The sequence below is a fragment of the Phragmites australis genome, chromosome 5 (genome assembly GCF_958298935.1).
Source record: "Phragmites australis chromosome 5, lpPhrAust1.1, whole genome shotgun sequence".
NCBI classification, from domain to species: Eukaryota; Viridiplantae; Streptophyta; class Magnoliopsida; order Poales; family Poaceae; genus Phragmites; species Phragmites australis.
In genome coordinates, this window is record NC_084925.1 from 10,475,415 (window position 1) to 10,497,445 (window position 22,031).

The 22,031-nt window shown below is 45.2% G+C and overlaps 1 protein-coding gene and 1 pseudogene across 1 annotated transcript in view; both read left to right on the top strand.

Moving 5' to 3' along the window:
• LOC133918734 (transcription factor GTE4-like) overlaps nucleotides 1–22,031 on the top strand; it is a 67,205-nt gene that overhangs the window by 36,729 nt on the left and 8,445 nt on the right. The window lies entirely within an intron of this gene.
• LOC133917437 (uncharacterized) lies at nucleotides 6,737–8,494 on the top strand (annotated as a pseudogene).

Below are 22,031 nucleotides of genomic sequence, written 5' to 3' on the forward strand. Positions count from 1 at the left end.
AATAATATAACATGGACCTTCAGGAATGGTCGTGTCTCCTTCCGTATCGAAGTGCGAGGGGATCTTTCGAACAGGTGACTGCATGCGCGCGTGCCTTCGTACCTCCAAACCATGCTTCTTCATCCCCTTCAAAGGCGATGACTAGTTTTTTTGACGACCGGGGCACCGAGCCTTCGCATAGATCATCGCTGATTTTGTTCCTTCTCGGGGAGAGGTGGCATCATGAATCTAGTGGTGATACATACGTAGGGTAACTAAGGAGAACCGGGTGCAGCAGTGGCGACCTCGTCGTCCCCGGTTATTGCGTACTCCTCGGGCCTAGCACTGGTAGGGCCTTCTTCCCAATTTGTTCTAGATTTCTGACTCAGCGAAGTCCATCTGGAACCTTTGGAGACGAGCTCCGGAGGTGGTCCTTGACCCTTCGGGTTCCTTAGCGACTTCCCAGGTTGAAGGCGATGATGTGTCGGAGGCGCAGCCGAAGGCTAGGCAGGAGAGGTGGTCTGCGACCCCCCTCGGCCCTTAGCCATAGCCTGAATCTAGAGGTACTCCGTCCGGAGCCTGGCGACGGCGTGTCGGAGGCGCAGCTGAAGGCTAGGTGGGAGAGGTGGTCCGCGACCCCCTCGGCCCTTAGCCGTTGCTCGGCTCCGGAGGTACTCCGTTCGGAGCTTGGCGACGGCGGGTCAGAAGTGAAGCCGAAGGCTAGGCGGGAGAGGTGGTCTGTGACCCCCTTGGCCCTTAGCCGATGCGCGGCTCTGGAGGTACTCCGTCCAGAGCCTGGTGACAGTGCGTCGGAGGTGAAGCTGAAGGCTAGGCGGGAGAGGTGGTTCGCAACCCCCTCAGCTCTTATCCGCTGCCCGACTCCGGAGGTGAGCCTGGCGATGGCGCGTCAGAGGCGAAGCTGAAGGCTAGGTGGGAGAGGTGGTTTGTGACCCCCTCGGCTCTGAGCTGCTGTCGTCCGGAGCCTGGCGACGGCGCGTCGAAGGCGAAGCCAAAGGCTAAGTGGGAGAGGTGGTCCGCGACCCCCTCGGCCCTTAGCCGCTGCCTAGCTCCGAAGGTACTCCGTCCAGAGCCTGGCGACGGTGCGTCAGAGGCAAAGCCGAAGGCTAGGTGGGAGAGGTGGTCCGGACCCCCTCGGCCCTTAGCCGCTACCCGGCTCCGGAGGTACTTCGTCCAGAGCCTGGCGATGGCGCGTTGGAGGCGAAGCCGAAGGTTAGGTGGGAGAGGTGGTCTGTGACCCCCTCGGCCCTTAGCCGCTGCCGTGAATTGCGTTCTCTGCAATGGGTAGTCGAGGGTTCCACTATGCTTCCCATGCCACGAAGCGCAGGCTTTTATTAAATATTAGTATAACACTCATAAAATGGCGTATGAAAAGTGTCTTTAAGGGAGATGGTAGGGTAATGATTCTACTTTTTACCATACGTGTTTGAGTCACACGGGTCATACCTTTCCCTGTAGAGAGGGGGATTTTTATACCCCTTTGATCTGTGTGCTGTGCTCTTTGGAGGCCAGCGGGTTTCATATCCCTTCGGCACAGAGACATTAGCCTTCAAGATGCCGGGGTATTCTTCCCGTTAGGTCCTTTCAGAACGTTTTCGCCTGACGGAGTTTTCAAAAAACATCCCCATCGTGGGGATTTTGGAAGTCTCTCTGTTTTGCCGAAGGTTTTGTAAGGCTCTCCATTCTGCGGAAGTTTGGTAAAGCTCTCCGTTTTTTGCCGGAGGTTTGGTAAAGCTCTCCGTTGTGCGGAGTTTTGGTAAAGCTCTCCATTTTTACCGGAGGTTTGGTAAAGCTCTCCGTTTTTGCCGGAGGTTTGGTGAAGCTCTCCATTGTGCAGAGGTTTTGTAAGACTCTCCGTTTTTATCAGAGGTTTTGTAAGACTCTTCGTTTTTGTCGGAGGTTTTGTAAAGTTCTCCATTTTTACCGGAGGTTTGTAAGACTCTCCATTTTTGTCGAAGGTTTTTGTAAGACTCTCTGTTTTTGTCGGAGGTTTTGTAAAGTTCTCCGCTTTTGCCGGAGGTTTGTAAGACTCTCCGTTTTTGTCGGAGGTTTTGTAAAGTTCTCCGTTTTTGCCGGAGGTTTGTAAGACTCTCTGTTTTTGTCGGAGGTTTTTGTAAGACTCTCCATTTTTGTTGGAGGTTTGTATAAGACTCTCCGTTTTTGTCGGGGTTTTTTGTAAGACTCTCCGTTTTTGTCGGAGGTTTTGTAAAGTTCTCCGTTTTTGTCAGAGATTTTTTGTAAGACTCTCCGTTTTTGCCGGAGATTTGTAAGACTCTCCGTTTTTGTCGGAGATTTTTTTCAGACTCTCTATTTTTGTTGAGGTTTTTGTAAGACTCTCCATTTTTGTCGGAGGTTTGTGTAAGACTCTCCGTTTTTGTCGGAGGTTTTTGTAAGACTCTCCGTTTTTGCCGGATGTTTTTGTAAGACTCCTTGGCATGTATTAATGCCGAAGGTCCTACACACTATCGGAGCTACACAATACCTTCCAGGAAACCTAGGCAGTCTTGCCTTCCAAATGACCTAGGCATGCTACGGCCGTGGTGTGTAGGCTTGTCGTGCTCCCGAGGAAACACCCAGGGTGCACCGCAACACTATCCACCAAGGATGTGCCCTGGCGCGTGGCATTTATATGACCGTAGCTATGCAATGCCTTCCAGGGCACCCTAGGCATAATCTGCCTTGCGGGTGACCTAGGCACAAGCGGCGCCTGCGGTATATAAGCATGTCGTGCAGAGAGGATTTCTTACGACAGCATTCCTTAGAGCACCGCATCCTCATATCAGGGTAGTCCCCTGATATGCGGCGTCCACACACTATCGAGGCTACACAATACCTTCCTGGAAAAATAGGCAGTCTTGCCTTCCAGGTGACCTAGGTATGCTACACCTGCGGTGTGTAGGCTTCACTTTCTATCAGGGCAAAGCCTACCCTCCGGGAAACCTTTTTAGGTAACCTTGGGTTTAGGCAAGCAATGCTTACTGGTGAGTGGGCTTGTCACGCCTCTGGAGAAATCCCTCGGGGGCGCCGCAACTACATTACCAAGGAAGTCCCTTGATAACCAGCATCTGCACACTATCGAGGCTACACAATACCTTCCAGAAAACCTAGACAGTCTTGCCTTCCAGGTGACCTAGGCATGCTACGCCCGTGGTGTGTAGGCATGTCGTGCAATGAGGATTCCTTGCGACAGCATTCCTCGGAGCACCGCAACTCTGCCACCGAGGAAATCCCCCGGGCGTGGCTTCGACACCCGAGGCTATGCAAATGCCTTCCAGGGCACCCTGGGCATAATCTGCTTTGCAGCTGACCTAGGCATAAGTGGCGCCCGCGGTGTGTGGGCCTCACTCTCAACCAAGAGTACGCAATGCCTTCCAGGAAATCTAGGCAGTCTTGCCTTCCAGGTGACCTAGGCATGCTACGTCCACAGTACGTGGGCTTGTCATGCCACCGGAAGATGTCCTACAGGTGGCGCCGCAACATGGTCTATCAAGAAAATCCCTTGATACGTGGCTACTACACTTCCGAGACCGCACAATGCCTTTCAGGAAACCTGGGCAGACACGCCCCCCAGGCGACCTAGGCACGATGCGTCTGTGGGAGTGTAGGGATTGTGCATGGTTATACTAGCTAAGTTTTGCAATCTACTGTTGGCAATAAGAAGCTAGCAGTAGCGTAGAATATAGCTAGGTTATATAACTGTTCATGCTAAATGAGAATGTAACTTAAGTTCTACTGCTTCTACCTAGTGGCTATCTATTAAAAAAAGACTTCTAGCAGTAAGGTTCGAGGCCTCCAACAGACTTTAACGTAGCCGTATGAAAGACGGATCACTAGGTAAACTACTTGGTGGTTAATAGCGGGAGTACCTTTATAGGAATAAGGCCTCTATTACGAGGCTTGGTGGCCTCGAAGCCTGTGGCTAGGCTAGGAAAGGTGGTTCTTGACTCCCTCAGCCTTTAGTTGTTGCCCGACTCTGGAGGTAATCCGTCCGGAGCCTGGCGATAGCATGTTGGAGCCATAGTCGAAGGTTAGTCGGGAGAGGCAGTCCTCAACCACCTCGGCCCTTAGCCGCTGCCCAGCTCCGGAGGTGCTCCGTCCGGAGCCTGGCGATGTCGTGTCCGCAACTCAGTTCTCGATGCTAGACGTGGTACCGTTGGTAGGGTCGGTAGCGATGGTGTAGGGTTGAGGTGCCGGGGATCTGCCCGGGAGTTGGCCCCGAGCCTCCAGACCCTGCGCCGTCCTTCGCCCACTCCTTCTGCGGCTAGGTATTCTGCTTGCCTTCCAAGGTATTCCTCCCGGAAGGTATTGAGGGTGCGGCAGTCGTTGGTATTGTGGCCGCGCCCTAGTCCGTGCAGGACGCACCCGTGTGCCTCTGGGGGCGCCGGAGCTTGGAGTTGTCGTTGGGGTCACGGCTGAAGGCGGTGTGTCCCGGAGCCTATGGTTTTCCCCAGGTCTTCTTCCCCTTTGGGAGACCATCGAAGCTACCCGGTGCACCGGCTTTTAGGGCCAAAATGGTTCAGACTATGCCTCCCCGAATGAGGTGGGCTTGGGGTTCAGTGTGCACAGTTGGCGTTGTGAGGGTGACGTCGGAGGCGCTGGTGGGGTCCGCGCACCCCGGAGCCCTCTGTCTCCTTGGAACCCTCTCTCGCCTGAGGGGCCCGAGGAGGGCGCTGGGTGGACAAACTTTTCAAAGATGTTGGCTCGCTCGGGGTATCCTAGGTGTGGTCGAAGGGGATACCTAGGGACCAAGTCCAGGTGGGAGTACTCCTGGGTTGGACCGTCCAGAACCATTGGAAGGCAGCCTGCTTGGCCGTGGCTTCGGCCGCGTCCTCTCCTGAGGAGGTGAGGTCTTCGTCGTGCAAAGGCTGGAAGGCCTCCACGCCGTCTGGAGTTCTTGTACCCACCCAGGGTTCTGAGTTGGCCAAGGTCGGAGGAACGCCTTCCCACACGGCAGCGAGGCTGGAGCATGCATACGGTGCATATGGCTGAGGCAGCCATGCATATGGTTGCATACTTCCAACGGTGGGTATGACGGTTTTAGCTAACTCTTTGGTGGTTTTCCAGGTGGATTCCTACCTCTCTTAGCACTTCTGTGTTCGAGTCCCCATGGACAGCATGCTGTTGGAGCAAGAGTTTGTCTTGCCCCAGCAAGTACGGCGAGAGTTTCTTCTAAGGAGGAGACTCAAGCTTGGAGACGAAGTTTAAGAGAAAGGAACACCACGAATGTATTCATGGTAGAAAAAATGGATCGCTCTGGGAGAAGTATCACAGCGTGACTTGGTGTGTTTTCACCTTTGTGTCTTTTTTGCTGTCTTGCCCGTCCCCTGCCCAGAGGACCATGGCCTCCTATTTATAGGGTCACGCGTAGCTTGACGTACAAGTTATCTTAATGTACAAATATCCGAGATCTAACCGAATTACTGGGCCTTATCCCAGATAACTACCCTCTACCCTATCGGGGAGATAAATATCCACTGTGGTAATTATCGTGGTGCCTACCACCTGAAGGGGGCGAGTTGGTCACCGATTGCGGCTCGGTGCCACACTGTCAGGGGTGTCAGGATAGCCTCCATCATACCAGGGTGTCAAAGCGGCGTCCATTAGCCTAGACTTTTAATGCCGGTCATTTCCTTGCAGGCAAAGCACGACTGGTGCTCCCCTTCTGGCAGATCTTTTCTAAGGCCTACTGACTCACCTTGCTGCCTTTGGGAAGGCAGCCCGAGGTGGGGGCCTCGGGAGGCATGGAACCGGGAGGTGAAAGCTTTGGGAAGCAGGACTCCAGAAGGCTGGGGCTTCAAAGGCCGAAGCTTCGAGGGACCGAGGCTTCGGGTGGTCGGGTTTTTGGGAAGCTTCGGGAGACCAAGCCGGCTGAGCCAAGGGAAGGATTCACAGGTACGAAAGGGGTACTGTGAAGGGATATGATAATTTCGGAGATCGAGCATTTAACTGAGGGTCCGAAGATCAAGACTCTGAAGGGACCTGGAGGGTAATCTTCAACCATTATCCTCAAGCTGGTTTATTTTCCCCCCAACACATTTCAAACAATCTTACACTTATTTGTTTTTTTTACGAATGTATAGAAGCTCCACTTATTGAATATGACAAAATGAGGGCTTAAACTATGATGAGGAACAATCAAGTGTTGCAAAGACTTGGTGTCACTGCATTAGCATCAATAGTTAACAATACATTTTGAAAGACCAAGGGTATTGGTCCCGAAGATTCATGTTCTTTGTATAACCCTCAAGAAAACAAGGACTCTGAACAAGAGAAAGTTGATAAGGTATTAATTCTTTTTTGCATATGCAAGTTTGTGCTATCACTATTGCAGTGTTATTTCTCATTAGCTTTGATTATGTAATTTTTTTTAATTTGGATCCAATTCTTCTTGTATTATGCCTATTGAGGCCTCACAGGTTTCTAAGGATCTACCTAACAAGTGTGCCAAGTAGATTGGTAGTATGTCTATTGGAGGTGTAAGAGCATCAAGAGAGTGGTGGCACCTGAGTAACAAGAGCAACCTACTAGAGTCACTAGGCAGAGTACATGAGAATTGACTTCAACTGAGAAAGTTTTCCATGGTACGAGTCCAGATCCACAAGAAGTGCCCACCCTAAGCATGTCTACCACCACACATGATGCACTGGTATCTGCTAATTCTCCAACCCAACATGAGGACCAGCTCCAGATGAGCGATAAAGGCAAGTGATTGTATCTCCTTTGTGCAAGGCAAATATTCTTAACACTATTGCAAATAGCAACTAAATGATTTACACTCACTCTATGAATGTAATTTTGTCAGGTGCACCAACTGCCAGTACACAACAAGGGCAAAGGGGAAGAAGAATGGGGAAAGATCTTGATAGGATAAGCAAAGGGTTATGCAGTAAGATTGCAATCCATATTTCTGAAGGGAAGAGACGGCCGAAGGCACCTATGCAAGCTGCAAAGCTTGCATCAAAGGGTGGGATCATACTTAGGTAGCATATACCAATCCTTACACACTGGAAGGAGTACAAGAAGAATGAGTTTCATCTTACAAACTACATTGGCAAAGTTGATGTAAGTATACCAACTCTTGCCCAACAGTGAAGTCAATTTCTATTTTACTTGTTATGTCAAAGTTCAATGCATCCTTTGCATTCTCTTTTCCTGATGTTCATGCTCTTTCTAGGGCCAATTTACCATAGACACCAATAGTAAGGTAGCGAGAAATGCATGTGTTGATATGCTAAAGGGTGGACAACGACAAATGAGGTACAAGCTGAAAAAATAGTTCAATGGTGTACCAATAAATGAAGTGAGAACCACATCGCCTACGAGGTGTATGACTGACGCCCAATGGAGAGAACTAGTGGAGATGTGGTCAAGCTCAAAGCACAAGGTATGAGTTTTGTTCAACTGAGTTTCAGATTTGGATTCCTCCTATGTTACAAATGCTGTTTGTCAATCAGATAAAAATATGCAACCAAAAAACTATTTTTTAGAACACTTGAATTTAGCACGGACCGGAACATATGGATTAATGGTTAAGTAAGATGTGTGCTGCTAAACTGCACACTTTTTGTTTAATGAAGTTTGGACATTCTTGGGATGTCACATGCATATATGGCACTGTTGCTTCTAAATGTTGTCCTGTATTTTCATGAAGAGTTGAATCATTGGAGTATTTTTTTTTAGTATTTAGTATTTTTATTAGTCTATCTTATACAAATGTATCATCTGCAGGACAAGTGTATCAAAAACCAAATGCATCATGAGAATGTCTGATTTCAACAGTGGACAAGCTCTCGGTGCTACATTGCACAGGCCCATGTCGTGGTAAGAAACTAAACAAATGATGTTTGTCATCACTACTCATGAAATCATGATCATGTTCCAAGCTAACAGTTTGAAATTCTTTGCACATCATTTTAGAAGCAAGATAAATATAAAGATGTAAAGCCCACCGCGATTGATCTTTTCAAGGACTACCATTGCAGCAAGAATATTGGTTTTAGTGAGCCAGTAAAGAAAGCTATTGTAAGTCCATGTTTCCTTTTTTTTTCCTTTTATACATGAAGTACACTTGAAAAAGTCTAAGTACAAGATGGAAGTCTGAGTTGTAATCCTTCTATTACTAGACTGATATGGAAGCAATCATGGTTGAACCAGTACAAGATGGACAGGAACCAAAGTCTGCTACTGAAGCTATTTCTCAAGTTCAGCAATCAAGTACATTTCTTCAAAATGTGGGCCTTCAGTCAACCTCCAAGAAAACCTCCAAAGGTGGCGTTTCTTCGTAGGTAGAAGAGCTTCAGGCTGAACTTGAGACCGAGAAACAATAATTTGACAACAAATTGATGCTCATCAGCAAGAGTTAGATACCTTGAAGAAGCAGGCACAAGAATCAGAAACAGCAACGAAAAACCAGTCAAAAGAGATTGATAGTTTGAAGAAGACAGCACAAGAAACAAATGCCCTCCTTCGTCAACTGCTAAGCTTCAATCAGGGTTAGGTCTATCTACTCCCTAAAATTTCTAGGTTCTACTTATCAAGTTGATGTAGCTCCAACTGTTGGTGAACTGATGTGGTTTCTATTTCCATGGTTTTGAGACCTATGAGACAGTATATTATGTGAACTTGTGGTTGTTTCATTCTATCTACGGTATGTGAACATTATTATTGTATTTTGGTCTGTGGGAGCTATGCAATTGTAAATCATATAAACTATAGAATTAGGGCTTATAAACTAGTGTTAATATTCAAATTTGGCTCAGGTTAAAATTAATGCGAACACCGGATAGTCCGGTGATAGATCGTTTTAAACACAAGATCATCCAGTAAATTCAAATTAGAATTTACTCTCTGACTTTTAGTTCGGTGAATACTCTAGTGTCATCACCAAATCATCCGATGTATAGAAGATGGAGGAGAGGAGTTGCAGCGGATATTGTGAACACAAGACAAAGAGCAGACCTCCGGTAGGTCGTAAGACATCTGGTGTTAAGAAGGATTTCCCGAAACGCTTTTGAGTAATTGTACAGCGTAAACATAAAACTCTGGCGCTAGCATTTTGTTCACATCGATTTATCCGGTGAAAACAAAGCTTGAAATCTAGGATTTCTGAAGATTGCATTCACCGGATAGTCCGGTGATAGCATTTTGTGCCTCAAAATGGGTTTAGCAAAAAACTGAATTTGGCCTCAAAATGGGTTCGGTCAAAACCAAATTAGGCCTCAGAATGGGCTGAGCCCACATTACTTGGGCTCAGCAATCAACATAGACTCAGTAATCACATGGGCCTTTCGCTAAATCATGACGACAAAATTCATCACAATATTTTACCACGTCAGATCCATAATTCGTCACAACATTTTGCCACATCAGATCCATGTCACTAGGTTGCATAATTTATGATGACCGCTATCCACATGGCAGCACCACAACCACCAACTTGCGACGTTTTTGTTTCAACAGTGACGATGCAGAACATCATAAAAGTAATGATGATACAATATCGTTATAATTTCTATGACAAAAAAGCTTTAATTTATCACAGAATTTTATTAGAGACGCAAGAAAGGTTACAAACAAATTTTCGTTATACAACCGTCACAAATTTCATACCACGACAAATATTCAATAATCAGTGATGAAAGCTTATGGTCACGGAATAACAGATTTTTTGTAGTGAGAGATGTTGTTTGTAATTGAATAAATTGTATCCTGTCATGTAACGTTGTATTTTATTTGCACGGTGATAGTGGTAGGGTTCGTAACACGAAAGGTTATGATATGGAAAGTTGCATGGAGATGCCTTATATAGACGAAGGGCATCAGATACTCTGGTACACTCATATGGTGCTTCACTGCAACGGTAGGGAGAAACCTATGCATGAGTCAATAAAGTAGTGTGTTATATTGATGAAGGGCATCGGATACTCTGGTAAGATCATTAGCATATGTTACTGCAATGGAAGGGAAAACTTGTCTATGATTCAATGTTGCAGTGCAGTGCAGGGTAGCGAAAAGAGTTTTTAGTGCTACCCCTAATAGTTTGGTGCAGTCTAGCCAATAGGTTTTTCAGTGCTGCCACATCTATCCACTACCGCCAGGACTTCTCGTATAAAAACAACTCACAATCGATTCTCTACTCACACATCTCCTAACCTTGAATTGCATCGAGACAATGGCATATCCTCATCCTCTTGATGGCCTCATCGATCCACCATCTCCATACCCCCATTTAGACGTCTATAGTAAAGATTTCTATGGAAACTACAATGCTCTTCCTTGCTCATTTTGGCCACCATGTTGATATGGAGATGATGTTGTAGTCCAAGTTTATGAGCATTTCAGTGACATAAGATGTCGATTCTTCCATTTCCACATTTCAGAGTACGAACAAATAATACTCACTTTCTTTCCTATTGTCTCAACACCATTTACTTATCTCATCTATCACTTTTTCCAGACGGATGATTATGGGTTCCATTCCTGGATTGACCCGCGGATAGAACCACACGTTCAAGAGTACATCCGTCACCTTCACATCGTCATCAAGGAACTACATGAATAATTCAACCAAGAGAGAGCTAGGAACATTAGAAGATGCTATATCCTGCCTCGCATGGAGGGCCGGAGGAACAACTGAGAGTAGTATCGATGTGTTCTAGCCGCCGAGGGGGGATTTGATTTCGTATTTGACTTATATTGTTTTTTAATCCCTAAGGCATGTTACGTGAAGCGCCGGTACACCACTAGGGGTATTGTATATGTCATTGTATGTTCGGTCGATATGTTTATTATGATTGTTATGGAATGATCGTTGTACAAGTCAATGGTCCGAATAGAATCACAAAACAAAAACATGGTACAGTAAAAAAATTATGACAGGTAATAAAAACATGGCTGATAACAAAGAAGCAACATAAACATCCAACATGATATGACAACAACATAAAATAAATAATAGCACAGAGTACAAGTACAACAGTAGCACTGAGTACAAGTCTAAGCACGTCCTTTGGCCCATTTGTTAGGCCCTCCTCTAGCTCGGTGACGTATCTGCTGTGATGAATACGTCAAGTGGTCCGATTGATGTCTAGGGCATGCCGCATCCTCCGGGGTGGCCGCCTCCTCCTGAGTAGGCTGCGTAGGCACCAAGGCATCAACCCACTGAGACAAGCCCTGAGTGACGAGAGGCTCTGCAAACCAGTTGTTCAGACTCCTGCAAAAAAAGCCTACTGATACCCCCAGTCATCCACTGAATGAGAAGTAGATGATACATATGCATCTGTGTCATCCCAATAAGCATCTGTTAGTACAAACGATACTTGTAAGAGATGAAAACGTGAAAACAAAACAAATTTTGTAGGAACGCTAGAACTTACCAGGTAAGCCTCCCATCCACCCTGGTGTGGAGATGAAAGTGAGGCCAGGCTGTGGCACCTGAGACGATGACCCCCCTCGACATGTAGGAGGTGCTCGACGCAGTAACTGGTGGTGGGGACCTCCTCCTAGATGGCCCAGGCACATCGTCACGTCCTCCCCTGCACGAAACATGATGTAACATATCCTGACAGCGCCGTGCAAGCCAATGTAGACCACTGCTCAGCTCGCCTTGGTCCACTCCCGGTGGATGTGCATCAAGATTGTCTACAAAGGCAACAAGCTTGTTTACAAAGGCAACAAGGTCGGCTTGTACCTCCTCACAAATGTCCGTCTGAGGCACATTTAAAATTCAAAGTTATGGAATGCACTTTGCAATTTACAAATATATGCTCTGAATACTAACCAGTTCATTGTATACGGCAGGGGGCTGCATGACGAACATGTCGCTGACACTCGCCTGTTGAGGACCAGCCTTTTGCTCTGGGATGCACCTCCAACGCGTCGCCCCACGAAACCATCGGATGTACACCGGGTACGTCGAGGGGTCGTAATCCCTGGGATAATGGTACACGCAAGTGGCAGACTCAAGCCAACCCTCCACCCACTTCCCCAGCTTCGTGACGAATGTGCCATCGTGGGTCAACCCAAACCCTTCCCTTGATAGTCTAAAAATAGTAATATTGTATAGTCATAGTTAAGTACATAAAGACTAATCAAAATATAGTACAAAAGATATCTTAATTAAGTAAATGAAGACTAATCGAAGTATAGTACAAAAGATATATGAATTGACTGTGGCACACACTCCACCCTCAGCAGAGGAAACTCTTGTGCCCTCCTGAACTGCCAAAAAACCTAGTCTGAGTTGTAGGGCTCAACGTGGATGTCAAACACGAGGTTCCTCCTCATCAGCCAGAAGGGCATGCCTCTACTGCATAGTGAGGTTAGCTTGATGGGTGCACGTGCGGCAACATTAGCAACCATGTATGGTGTCCACCGCATGCTGTTGTCTGTCAGCTAGTCAATGCATGCGACGAAGAACGAGTAGACGCCACGTGCAATACTAGAAATCCACCTTGGTTGCACACAAACAGCGCGTCAGCATAAATACATAAATAATACCAAAATATAAATGCAACTAAAACACTATTTAAAATACTTACATCGCATTTGCACCAAAGCTATAACACCCTGAATTTTAGCATATAAAAATACAACAAAATTCGCTCTAAATTAAAACTTTTTCTAATTATTAAACTTGTATAAAATCAAGGAAGTATATATTTGATGTATATATACTCGTATGTATACATTCAAATATATTATTTTGGGCTAAGTATTCCAGAAAGTATCAAGTTAGTTCTAAATTAATCGTTGCAATGAATTGATCATATGCATTTTGGTTTATTCGTTCTTATGGTTCATTGTGTGGCAATTCGAATTTGAAGTTCTCTCAATTCGAATCCATTTTAGTTCTTCTCGGCAATTTCCTAATCCAAATCCCGATGCTTTCGGTTCAAATATTATTCCTAATTCAAATACCATTATTTGAATTATGCCTAACTTCATTTCAAATCCAAATTCGATTACTCTTTTTGAATCAATCTCAAATCCAGATTCATCAATCATTATCGATTTCGTACCCGCATGCAATTCGAATAATTCGCATTATATTCAATTCTTCCAGTTCTATCATTTCAAAAATTCAATTGAAATCATTCCTTCAATGACCATTCGTCTGTTTTCGAATTCGAATACGTTTATTCAATCAACATGCAATTTGAATCCTCATTACAAAGTCTTATCAATTTCTAATTCAAACTCATTTAAATTATGCCAATTCGATTCAATTGAACCTATTCAAATTGAATCATTACAAACTCAAATACATCAATTGAAATTGTCACAAATATCTTTTCTCTCTCATCTCTCTTTCTCTCTCAGCCCATCCCCTTCCCCATGCTTCTCTCTGTGTGATCACCGACCAAGGCAGGCCCATGCTCCTCTCCCTCTCCCTCTAATCTTTCCACCACGAGCTCCACCTCCCTCCCTGCTCTCTCTCATCTGCACCAGCAAAGATCACACCCGAGCAGGCAAAACAAATTGGCCAATTGCCCTCCTCAAGCTTCATCTGCAAGCCTCCTCTTCCTCACACACACAACCACATACACACAAACATGCATACATACACCCAGGCATCCCACCGAGCTCCCTTCCCCTGCGCCCACACATTCCTCCGCCGTGGCGCCGTCTTGCCACCGCTGCCGCCGAGCTGGTCGGCACGCGCAGCGCCGTGTGCTCCACCGCGCCGTTGTTCATCCGCGCGAAGCAGTGCATCCCACCGTACTGTCGTCGCTACGCCGTGCCACTCAGCTGCGATGTCGCGCCGAGCCACCCTGCTCACCGTCGTCGTGCTCGGTGTCGAACGCGCCAATGTCCTTACCTCACGCCGCTAGGCCGAGTTCCCCACCAGTCTCCCATCGCCGCCGACGAGCTCGACTGGAATCCCCGCCGCCGAGCTCTTCCTCGGCTCCTCTCTCCCCTGGGGCGCTCCTATCCGGTTGTCTCCTCTTGTGCCGACTCCGGCGAGCTCCGGCCTCAGCCACGCCGGCTACTCTTTCTCCCTCCTGCGAGCTCCACCCGCGCGCCACCCCGGTGAGCCTCCCTTTCTTCTCCCCTCTCTGGCGCATCTCTCCACCGGCTCCCCTCCTCTCTCCGGTGCTGCCACCGCCACTCCCTCTCTCTGGCTGCCCCTCACTCTGCCTCTCTGTGCCACACGGGAAAAGGCCGATCGGCCTTATCCTTTCCCCCACCGGCCCCGGTCCACACGTCCGGTCTACGGTGGACCACACACCCAAAGCCCACACCGGCCCACGGACCATGAACCTATTCCACCCGAGCCGATCTACGGTGGACTCCCCTCACAAATACCCACGGTTCACAAATTCCATAGACCAAGTTCGTGAAACAGTGGCATTTTCTAAATTCCAGGATTTTCTATTCCGGCAATCTTCCGTCCGCTATAACTCCTCCGTTTTAACCCCGATTTCGGTGATTCTTTCTCCGATATTTCTCTAAAATCATAATCTACCTTCATGCCAAATTTTGTAATTTTTGAAGTTCATTTAATTTCTCATTCAATAATTATTTCGTGTTGCAGCGCTTAATCTAGATTTAGATTTCGCCTTATAATAAATAATGTCAAGTTAGATAATTCGATAATGATGTTTAGGTTGTAATCGTAATATTGTCGCATGTGATAACCTAGCTTAAGTAGGTTAATTCCTTTTCTTAATAAGAATAACTAAAAGTTGTTTCAATTAAGTGTTTAAGAATAAATTGATATTTCATGTGATATTCCATGTGATAGTTTATAGATTTAATCTTAGTTCAATTAAGGTAATAAATTAGCTCGTGTAGCTGATAAATAAATAAATATCAATCATTAGAATATGATAGAATATTTTATCGTTGGTAATTAATTAATTGAATACCCTTTTAATAATTAATTAATTAGATTCAAAGGATAGATTAATCTAATTAATTAATTACCTGTATGCTTTTATGATAGCAATAAATATACCTTATTTAGTGTGGCAATTAAACAACACTAAACATTTAAGATTAATCATTAAATAACTATATTTAGTGCTATAGATTAGAATATTAATCTCTACACTTAAGCACAGATAATTGTCTAAAGTTATACTTACGTGTATATGTATACATGCTCACATATTTATAGACATGAGTATTACACATATATTCATATCTGTACATGTACACTCACCTACACGTAGAATCTCTAGCTGTCGCCTTCCGGCAGTTAATCTACTAAGAGTTCACCTAGTTAATCGTGATTTGTTCAGGTTTTCTCTTAAGTTGATAAAACAACTAGGTTAATAGCCTAGCCTAGCTTCGCTAGATGATCCCGTTATTCTCTGTGTATTAGTTTCATATTGATTAGAGTTGCCGATCGTCTTCCGCTAGGTTTAGCTTTTATCGTTTTCTCCGTTATTCTTCTTCCGTTTTGGTATTTCTTGGTTTTGTTCTTGTGTTCATTTACTTAGTCGTTGTGCGCTTTTTGTCATTAATCTACGTAGGCTCGAAGTCATGGTTCTAAGCAAGAGCGCAAGGAAGGAACTGAAGGCAAGATCTAGCGATGAAGAAGAACTCGGGAAACTCAAGAGACAAGACCAATCTTGAATTGACCCTTCAAGAAGGCAAGTCCTATCTCCTTGATCATATTGAACCTATGGTTTTCAAATAATGTACATGATCAACTAAAACCGGACTTATTATCGCATGTGCTATATATTGCATTTTTCTTTCAAACTACTTGTAGTAGTTAATCCTATCAACACTGCCATGCCTTATATGTCATCATTCAGAATACATATCACCCTACGAATACATGTTGTTAAATATATTAACAATAGATGACATCTTGATATCTAGTATGCTTAGGATTGAATACGTCTCCTTGGAGATGTCGCTTTTAAAATACATCTCCTCGGAGATATCGCTTTTAAAACACTTCTCTTCAGAGGCAAGATTTACTATTATCAATGATAACTCATATACCATGCTTCCTTGATGGTTGTGAATTCCGTGATGGTCGGGAAATCCTTGATGTCATATGGGACATGGAAGGTGATGTGTAAAAATGGGTGAAAACTGCTTTGGCGAGGGCAGGTAGAGTAGTCCTCCGGGGAGGGTGCTCTTGGGGGCGTGAGGTATCGTGGGGGTACTCATTGCTGGAAGATACCTGTCCTGGTCGCTTAAGGACCGAGTCAATGCGCCGTCATGCTTAGCCACCCCGTGCAACCATGCGTCCTGTATGGGCAGGACTTGACTTTTCTTTCACCAGACTGAGTTGGGCATAATACCAGGAGGCTGAGAGCAGCGCTTGAGCCAAGTTACCAGTTGTCCTGATGTTTGGAGATTGCTAGCTGGCTTAGGCTTAAAAATGGGACTGGCCTTCGGAACATGGCCTCTGGTACTTGATGGATCACGTGGAAAAGCCCGGCATGAAAGGTGTTATGGAGGGTCTCGGTATGATTCGCTCCTCCGCTAGCTATGGTGGAGGCTGAGCATATCGTATGGGTAAAGCTGTACAACCTCTGCAGAGTGTAAACCTATTCGAATAACCATGTCCACGGTTATGGATATGCGACAGCAGTAACCGTTTTGACTAGACTCTGGGTGCGTGAGTCTTGATGAGTGAGTGTGTGGACTAGATGTCCGTATGATGTTGTTCTTGGCTCGATCCGCCAGAAGTTGTGTGGTACTAGAGGTACACCAGATGTGATAAAAGGGACTGCGGAGTGAGGTATAGCCCCTCTCAGGACTGAAAACCCCCAGATACAACTTGTTACCCTGGTTTTGGTTTTAAAACTATTTCGATAGCTTTGTTATCAGGTCACCTTCTAATACGTTGGGGACTTGAGGTGATACTCAGTACCAACAGAAGATGCCTGAACTGTTTTACTTTTAAAATTGTTTTGACAGCTTTGCTGTCAGGTCACCTTCTAAAACGTTGGGGACTTGAGGTGATACTCAGTACCAACAGAAGATGCCTGAACTGTTTTACTTTTAAAACCGTTTTGACAGCTTTGCTACCAGGTTACCTTCTAATACATTGGGGACTTGAGGTGATACTCAGTACCAACAGAAGATGCCTGAACTGTTTTACTTTTAAAACCATTTTGACAGCTTTGCTACCAGGTTACCTTCTAATACGTTGGGGACTTGAGGTGATACTCAATACCAACAGAAAATACATGCCTTTGTTTTCAAAAGCTTTGTTACATTTATTTCAAAAGGTTAACAATGTAGAATATAACTGGATACCTGCATAAAACCTGCTTTACGCTTGAAACTGTGCCGTAAAGCCATATCCTTGAAATATTCATTATGCATCTATCAACGCCCTTGAAGTAGTATAGGACTTGTTGAGTACCTTCCGTACTCAGTCTTGTTGCTTTCAGATTGTTGAGTTGGAGTTCAACCTCAACCCAGAAGAAGTCGAAGAGAAGAAGTCTAAGGTCACGTCCGCACCCGAGTTGCCTGTGGCATTGGGTTGCATCGTCGTTTCGCTCCGTTGCGCTGTAGGCTCTTTGCCTAGCTGGTCTGTTGTGGATTCTTGTCCACCGGACCATCTTTTCGCTTTTCAGATATTTATTTTACTTATTTGTATTCGAAGTATGTATTTGATATCATTCTGTTGAATTCTGTGCGTATCAGCTACTTGATCCAGGGACTGATACAGGAGGCACAGGGGGACCCAGGTTCGGGGTCCTGACAAAAGCGAGCCCATCGTTAGTCCGTCCTCTGGGTTAGACATGCCATACTCCGCAAATTGGTAGAACTCTGCTCTGTAAGGCGCAAAGGATGAAAGGTGGGTCGACCGATGTTGAACCGCTCGAACGACCACAACTTCAGTAGGAGTGGGCACCCGGTCATGATACTCCCTTCCATGGTCCATACACATGCGTCCGTCCATGGTAAGTCGCTGCCAGGATGATAGAACCCCAGCTGTACTACAAGACCGCCTCCAAAGGACTGTCTGTGATCTCCCTCGCATAGTGGATCGTGTGTTTATTGACCAAGTCATAGTGGGAACTGGTGAACACCACCCAACCAAACAACCATAACAAGTAGGCATCTATGTGCCTATGTACTCTCTAGTCCTCTGCGCCTGGGGCCAAGCGCGTGGTGTGGAACTGCTCGAGCCAAGCCTTAGCGGGACCATGCTCCCCAGTAAAGGCCAACTGCTCTGGGTCCTCCTACAAGACATCGTCGAACCGCTCGAGCATCTCCGCCTTCTATCCTGCCTCCACCATGACTGGGCCGACTGCTAGCCCAAATAAGGGCAACCCAAGAAGCATGGAGACGTCCTGCAGTGTCGGTGCCATCTCACCAACTATAAGGTGAAACGTGTGCATCTCTGACCTCCACAGGTCGACCCATGCAGTGATCAGTGATGCATTGATCAGGAACCAGGGAGAACCATCCCGACCTGGCAACATCAGTCTCGCGAACGGTAGCAAACCAGTTGCGATCAACATGCAGTTCAGATAATTTAGAAAGTAGTAATACCTCAATCTTTGTTTGTACAGAACGTATGTAACTATTAATTACCTGGGTACCCATTGTGAGTCTATGAGCCAGTAGCACTCTGGTGTCCGAAGGCGAAGAGTGGAGTGCAAGACACCGTCTCTCAAATGTGATCGATGTTTACCATTGATCACCGAATCAATCGGCATAAGCTTCACCATACCTGCAATAATAGTTTAATAGAATAATAACATGAGATACTTCCAAATACAACAATACAAGTTTAAATGAATTCATAGTCCAACACATGGTATATAAGTTAGGTTATCTGGTAGTCCAAATAATACATGCTCCAAATATTACAACATAGTTTAAATATTACAACACATACTCAAGTTGTCCGAATATTATATAATACAACAATGTGGTAATACGACAAAAGTTAAACACATAGTTTGATGAATATTACAAACTTAGGGCACCATAAATTTAGTAATACAACATGGAAACATGCACGCTGTGCTTCAAATACGAGTCTCGTTCGAAGGATTTTTCTTCTTCTTCGGCTTGCATACCAGGACATGCCTGACGCTAGAGTGTCCACAAGATACTGATCGCACTAACCTCTCAAATGCGGACCTCCACATACCAGGCACTCCTGGTGGCCTCGATCTCCCTCAGCTAAGTTCATATCATTCCTGATACGTTGAGTCTTGAGTCGCCCCCTTGTGTCAACCTTGTTATTTGGATCAAGAATCCAAGACGAACCTTGTCCAGGCGGATTTGTGAAGTCCTTTACCTCCTGCCACCCAAGTAACTCACCGACCCAAGTACTTTCTACGGCTTCCTTGTGATAGTATGGGGACATAAAATGCTCCGACTCTATGATGCCCTTCGTGTAACAAGCTAGCACATGAGAGCAAGGCAAATGCATCAGTGATGGCTTGTTGCATTTGCACTCACACTTGTTGTTCACTGGTCACAACCTGCATTCTATTGTAATTTCATGCCTTCCGATACTGAGTCTGCCCTTCTCACACAACATCACCTTGAACACATGCTGACGGTTACCAACAACATGAACCTTGTGGGATTGGCCCTTCTTGCTCTTCTCTTCCATGTAAGATGTTATCTTCTCCATGTACACCCTTTGCAGGTTGCCCATATGAAGCACGGCCTTGTTGTAACACTCTCAGAGATACTGTTGCATTCCACGAGTGTTTGCCCATATGGAGCACGGCCTTGTTGTAACACTCTCAGAGATACTGTTGCATTCCACGAGTGACCTTGCAGGTTGCCCATATGGAGCACGGCCTTGTTGTAACACTCTCAGAGATGTTGTTGCGTTCCATGAGTGACCTTCTCCACAATTTCCACCAATGGTAGTGACCTATTCTCCTTCATTACCTAATTGTAAACCTCGACGAGATTAATTGTCATAATTCCATAACATGAGCCATCAGTGTCTGCAATGAGTGCCCATTTCTCCAACAATTCATGTCTAATCCAGTTAGAGGAACACTAAACTCTCCTTCCACCCTTCCTTCTCTTGGTCACACTCTACGGCTCAAGTGGTAAAGGCTCTAGGCCCTCGGGCTCCTCCTCCCTTGGTACAACTAGCTTCTTCAAAACTTCATCCATGTGTCTACCAGTTAGTTTATCCAACTCTTCCCACAGAGTATCAAACTTTCTTCTTTGATTCTGTTTGCATAGCTTCTTAAAAAGATGCATCAACCTCTTGCTCCTAAATTGTTTGTAGAAGTTTGCTCCAAGATGTCGCATACACCAACGACTATGCAAATCTAGTCACGGCAATACTCCGCATGTACCACTTTGCAATGTGTTGATAGCGTTCAACAAGCCTGCATGATGATTGTGGAGTACACACATGTTAGGCTTGTTACCAGCAATACCTCTCTTAACCCACTACAAGAACCACAGCCAACTATCCATAGACTCACGTTTGATGGATGCAAAAGCCAAAGGTACAACCTAGTTCTCACCATCTACCCCGATAGCTGTGAGTATCTACCCCTATATTTGTCCATGAGGAATGTCCCATCCATGCACATCAACGATCAGCAATATCGGAATGCCTCGATCATACAACCGAACAACCAAAATGCACATTGAAGAAATAGATCTCTATCCTAATTGATAAAATCATGAGTAGCAATGCAGGTGTTCGGGTTCCTACCCTGAATAACCTCTAGCAATGGTAGTAGCTTGTGGTAGGAATCCTTATATGTGTCAAACCTCTTCTCTAACACCTTCTGTTTCGCTCTCTATGCCATTTCATACGAAATATCGTACCCAAATCTTGTGTTGATAGCATACATAACTCCAAATGGCAACATACTAGTCTTCTTCAAAATCTCTGGGTACATCACATTTGCAAGATAAGCAGCGGTCATGTTCCTATGTGCGCACAGAGGTCAGCTCAAGTTGCAAGTATGCGGCTCAATAATGAATGCTAACCATACAGTGTCATACCTCAACAAGAATCCATGAACTCACCATGTGCAACCTTCATCTAAACATTTCACGTCGTATGCCCGAGGATTGAAAATTACCACCTTGAACTCCCTCTTCTCCGAGAAATACCATCTCTTCACTGCATGCTGCAAATGGACTTTATCATAAAACATCTTGCATTTGGTCACCACGATCGAATCATATGCCCATGATGACTCGTGTCCATCATCCACCGTCAACTTCTTCAATGCAAAATTCGACCATTCATCCTGACTTCCTACACCTGAGTCCACAAATTCATAGAACTCGTCATCAGCTACCTCCATCTAGTCCACAAGTGCCTCGTCTCGCTCTCCCTTATCAGCATGCATTGCAGTCTGACTATCTTCCTCGTCATTACGTTATTCTCTTGTCATCTATACCTCAACTGTTGCACTAGTCCCTGGGAGAACCTCCGGAACCACACTTTCCTGCACTTTCTCATTGACAACATTTTCACCAACAGCATGTGACGGACCTACTTTATAATCTAAAGTTGTTGCTTCTACGAGCATGACATGGACTAAACCCCGTTGCAATCCTGACCTCACAAATTGCCTCCACTGAGGTGTATTTTCACATTCCCGTAAAGTCCACTTCCACCCAGTCTCAAATAACTTAGGAAACATAACCTTGAACGACAGATGCTGCTCCGACGTGCTAATTTTCAACGCATCATGCAACAAACCTATCACTTGACTACGCCGCATTTCACCGGGTTATTCAAAGTAATAGTCAAACCCCGGAAATTACTTAAATCTACCCTATTATCGCATTGTTGAACATACACTTCACCATAATACACACTAAAAACCACTCCTCCCGACATCCAAATGCAAAATCATATTATTGTCTGTTAATTTCTTAACATTTTAAACTTTATTGCTACTAATATTGTTAAAATTATTCCTAAATCAATATTTAATTATTGCTAACATTTAATTACTCCAAAATCATATTATTGTCTGTTAATTCTTAGATATCCTAACATTTAATTATTCATATACTACGCTTACATTCCAAGAATTATTGCTAATATTTTTTAACAATTTATTTCTAAATCACGCTACACTTCTACCAACATC